Below are 5,565 nucleotides of genomic sequence, written 5' to 3'. Positions count from 1 at the left end.
TGGTCTCGATCTCCTGACCTCGTGATCCGCCCGTCTCGGCCTCCCAAAGTGCTGGGATTACAGGCTTGAGCCACCGCGCCCGGCCAAAATTTTTTTTTTAACAATTAAAACTCACCAATTGCTTTATTGATCTATTGGCTATCTGCCTTTCACCCAAAGCTCCCAAAACCCATTGCTTCTTTGAACGCCAAGCCCCCAGGGTAACAAGGTTTATAGGCTACGGAAACACATCTGAAAATATTTCTAAAGTGCACTCTGATTTCTCTAATATAAAAATATGCATGAACCGAGAAGTGAAAACACGGAGGGTTATACTAGAGTCCAGGACAATCTGAAACCAATCTGAAAAGTCGTTGAAGCAGCTTCTAGCAAAGCCCCAAGCTGGAAGGGAAATTTCTCTACCTATGGTACGTTACTCGCTTCTCACAATGAGCCACAGACATCCGGCAGGTCAGGAGGGAGTGCTTTTAGTCACAGGCTGTGAGAACATTTCATGATAAGGTGTTAGAAGCTATTAGGCTTCTTGTTGCTACTCTTGTTGACACTTACAAATCATCTAAAACCCCCCAGCATAACCCATTGCCACATCATTAAGTTTCTGAATGCATTTGGCTGAATGTGCTGTGTACTTGAATTTAAAAGCGAGGGAGCTTTTCCTATGAGATACTGTGAGGCAGCAGGGTTTGGTCTATGATTAAAAATCCAATTCAAAGCCCCATCATTCAGGGGCCAAATGATCTTCTTATGTAAAACGGCTTTTAACAGAATTGTGCACATCCTAATTATGGGAGGACTGGTATAGGGTTTGCTACCAACCTCCACTTAAAGGGCACAATAAAGAAGGAGCCTTGGACAGTGAGGCCAGAACTTGTAGACGTGGCAGGGTCGGTGGGGAAGAACAGAAGGACGCATATCCTCTTCCTTGAGAGCAGCCTTTGGTGGCAGGCCACACCCCAAGACATGGGAGGCAGGAGAAACTGGGCACACTGTTCAGTTTTATTTTTAAGGAGAAAGGAAAGGAGATTTCGAAGCTTCAACAGCAGTAATGGATCAGTTTCTTCAAGCTGGGATGATAAGATGTGCCTGGGGTCTTGCCAGGGAGAGGTCCCTGTGCAGTGCGCACAATTCATCCTCCTACGAGTTTGTTCCGTCTGTTGTCTTTTGTTTGTTGGTTGGTTTGTTTTTGAGACAGAGTCTTGCTCTGTCGCCCAGGCTGGAGTGCAGTGGTGCAATCTTGGCTCACTGCAACCTTGAGCTCCCAGGTTCAGGTCATCTTCTCACCTCAGCCTTCCAAGTAGCTGGGAATACAGGTGCTGCCACTACACCCAGCTAATTTTTTGTATTTTTGTGGAGACAGAGTTAGGCTGTGTTGCGCATGCTGGTCTTGAGCTCCTGGGCTCAAGCGATTTGCCCATCTCGGCCTTCCAAAGTACTAGGATTACAGGCATGAGCCACTGCCCCAGCCCTTCTGTTGTCTTTCTAGTACAGTGTAGAATGTGTCACATGAGATTGTTTAAAAGTCTGCCAAACCGGCCAGGCTCGGTGGTTCACACCTATAATCCCAGCATTTCGGGAGGCTGAGGTGGGCACATCATCTGAGATCAGGAGTTCGAGACCAGCCTGGCCAACATGGTAAAACCCCGTTTCTACTAAAAATACAAAAATTAGCCAGGTGTGATGACAGGTGCTTGTAATCTCAGTTACTTAGGAGGCTGAGGCAGGAGAATCTCTTGAACCTGGGAGGCACAGGTTGCAATGAGCTGAGATTGCGCTGCTGCTCTCCAGCCTGGGCGACAGAGCAAGACTCTGTTGCAAAAAAAAAAAAAAAAAAAAAAGTCTGCCAAACAATGTTGGTAGTAGTGATGTTCAGTAACATACTGATAAGCGAAAAAAAAAAGCAGTTAACAATACAATATATATTATATCATTCTAATTTTGTTAAAAGCATTATATAGATCTGCTTTACATATGTGAGTATGATGTTAGAAGAAAATGCACAAAAATCTTAGAATGTAATACTCATGCGTGATTTTAAAACATGTTTCCATATTTTCTTGTATTTCTCAATTTTCTACAATCGATATGTGTTGCTTTTATTATCCTAAAAACAAAGATGAATTAAAGCAAGATGTCAGGTAAGCCTCTTGCTAGGGAGAACAAAGTTTAAATTCCCTCTTCTCCTCCTCCTTTGGCAGACGATTCTATCTTCTAATGAACTGAAACCAGACTCTGCCGAAGAGAAGTGAGGGGATAAGAATTTCTGGGTGAACTTCTCTACACACTGGTAACCAAAGGGTTAGTAGGGCTGCAGAGGTTGGTGGGTCCTGTGGGTAGGGATGGGGCGGGTCCCGTGTTGCTGAGAAACCTGCTCTTCTCTTTGGAGGCTGCAAGGCACTCATCCAGGGCCCTTTCCTGGATAGAGAGGTTGTCCTCACCAGGGTCTGGGTGACCAGGGAGATTTGAAAACAGGGCAGGTGGCCAAGATCCTGGGCAGGACTAGTTGAGTCTTTGAGGTGTCAGGTGGGAAGCAGAGAGAGTGAAGTCACAGGCTGTGTTTTCTCAGCACAGCCAGTTCCATTTGGCAGGCAGGTGTGGACAGAATGTCCACAGCAACTGAGAGCACAGCAAGCCGGCTGGGCGCGGGCGGTTTCCACAGCCATCTCCCAAGGACAACATCCTGCCCAGAGCCAGGCTTTCAGAGAGGTCCCCGCCCCGACTCCAGGTATTATGGTTTAACAGAAGGAGCTCAGCCTAAGTCAAATGAGTTACCTTCTAGCTGCGTGATCGTGAGCAATTGCTGAACTTCCTGAACCTGCACCCTTATCTGTAAAAATGGGAACACTGTAATAGCAATCCCACTGAGTTGTTGGGAGTTTTAATGAGAACACATATATTAAACACACTCTGTAATTGTGCCATAGTAAACAAAGCCTTGTTACTCTCATGAGGAGACAGGAGCCTAACCTTCTGCACCCCTATTCTCTATCAAGGCAGGACCTGATTAGGCAAAGGTCGCAGTCGTGAGTCACCTGAACAAAGAAGACCCTATCCACTTTTGCCATCTCCTCTACCACGCTCTCCTACACATGCTGGCTTCCAGCAGAGCACGCACTCGTGGTCTGCCCCCATGAGAATCATGGGCACTAAACATTGTAGAAGAGGTTAAAATAGAAGTCTTCTGTTGGGTAAAGTGGCTCACGTCTATAATCCCAACACTTTGGGAGGCCAAGGCAGGAGGATCTCTTGAGGCCAGTAGTTTGAGACCAGCCTGGGCAACACAGAGAGATCCCATCTCTACAAAAATTAAAAATACAAAAATTAGTCATGTGTCTGTAGTCCCAGCTGAGAGTCTGAGATGGGAAGATCACTTGAACCCAGGAGTTTGAGACCAGCCTGGGCAACATAGGGAGACCCCCATCTCTACAAAAAATTTTAAAATTAGCTGGGCATAGTGGCACACACCTGTAGTCCCAGCTGTTTGGTAGGCTGAAGTAGGAGGATCACTTGAGCCTGGGGGGCTGAGGCTGCAGTGAGCTATGATCAAACCACTGCACTCCAGCCCGGGCAACAGAGCAAGACCACATCTTGAAGAAAAACTAGAAGTTTCCACTGAAACGCTGAGACAACAGACAGTAGACACTACATTAAGTTGTGATGCAAACCAGCCTGGAGCCCTAGCAAAGGTGGGGGTGGCCAAGAACTGTCCAGAAACTCAGATCCTCCCACTGTGGAGGGTATGAGGGGATTCTAGGAAGAGGGATTTGGGAGGAGGATTTTGAAGAATCACTTGTTTGCTGAGTTCTACTCTGCCTAAAGAGAAAGGACAGAGGTTGGGTCCCCCTTTACCTCAATGCAAGAGAGCAGAGCTTTAAGGAGACCACCTGGAGATCGATGTGAATCCCTTCCAGTTTGGGGACAGGGATGGGGCAGGCTGGTGTCTGTCTCCGGGTGAGAAGTCTGAAGGGCTCAGGGAAGCCTGGATAGGTGCTCCCAAGCCAGGGACAGCTGCCGCATTGGGAAGGCACTGCCCTCCCAGCATCTACCGGGGCAAAATGTGTCTAGAAGTTCCCCAGGGCCCCACTCTGGGTAGGGCAGGAGGCTGTGTGGGGCTTCAAGTTGCTGTCCACCCGAGCGCTAGAGGCAGACTGCCGGGACACGAGGGGCTGGGAAGGTCAGACTAGAGCTGTTTCCGAATTCCTGGGGATGAATGCAGGGGATGGGAGGGGGGCTCCGAAGAACCCACAAAAGCTCCCAGGAGAAAACAAGTCAGCTCTGAGCCCCTGGCAGCCTGGAGAGCACGAAGCCAGTTATGACCGTGTCTGAGGCAGCAGAGCTTCCAGTCGCCCTCATCTCCCTCCCTACATCCCAACCTAGGGCAGCTCAATCGCTACTAGACCATGAGCAAGTGAGCACAGAAGGAGGTGAGCGAAGAAGAGAAAGGAGGCGACCCCATGCAGATTGTTGACCACAGCCAGACCGCTGGACAGAGCGGAGGACTGAAGTGGTGACCAGGACACAAGCGTGGAGGTCTGATTTCTGAAAGTGAAAATGACTATACAGCATTATATTTCCTCAGTGAATGCTTACCATTTTATGTTTCCTCGGCATCCGTTTTTAATCTAGATTTAACCTTGTACCAGAAGCAGGGCTTAATCACCCTCGACACAGTTTCCAACTCTCTGCCTCCGCCTTCTCCCAGGTCTTCAGTATGGTCAATCCAGAGATCTCCTTTCTCCAGTCCGCTCCCGGTGGCCACCTCCCTCCGGGACAGCTGGACACAGCCTGCTTGATTCTCCCACTGACCCCCGCATCCTGCACGGACTGGGAAGATTTGCTGCAGTGACTCCATAGAACTCGTGGTCACTTGCTGTACACCAGGCAATTAGAACTCCCTGTGGGAAACCTGCTTGGTGATACCCTAAACCCCAACAAAAGCTTCAGCCTACAGGCCTCTCCCTCTCCTGCTCCCCACCCATTAGGCAAGGGTGACCCCCCTCTTCTCATAGGCTCCGAAAGGCGTGTTGCCCTCTTCGTTCTGACCCGTAAGCCATCCACGGCTTCCGTCACTCTGTGTGCTTCCTTGAGTGGTCTCCTCTGTGTCTCACCTGACCCCCAGACCCACAGCCCACTTCTCTCGTGGTCTGCACTCTCTAGAGTGGCTGTCGCAGGAGGAATGAACTGCACACGGGTCAGCCAAGAGCCACAGGGAGTTGCCAGTATAAGCAAGTTTCCTGTGAGTGGGACACCTGGTGACAGGCCAGACACGGAGGCATGAGGCTGTCCACGAGGATACAGAAGCACGTGGGAACAGCCACCTCCCCTGGAACCCCAGCAGGAGAGGGCTAGAGCGTATAGCCACTTTCCCGAGTGAGACCGCAGGACCAGATTAGAGGAAAATACAGCACCCGCAGAGTCACCCGGGAAGTCCTGAGACCTCCTATCCGGACACACAGGGCTGCTTTCCTGACCACACCGCGGGAACTTCCTTATTCAATGAATCAAGGTGCAAATTACACATTTATTGAGCCTGCTGAGCACTGTAGCAAGCCCTATTCCTAGCCCTTT

The sequence above is a fragment of the Mandrillus leucophaeus genome, unplaced genomic scaffold, assembly GCF_000951045.1.
Source record: "Mandrillus leucophaeus isolate KB7577 unplaced genomic scaffold, Mleu.le_1.0 Scaffold147, whole genome shotgun sequence".
NCBI classification, from domain to species: Eukaryota; Metazoa; Chordata; class Mammalia; order Primates; family Cercopithecidae; genus Mandrillus; species Mandrillus leucophaeus.
This window is presented reverse-complemented; position numbering follows the sequence as displayed.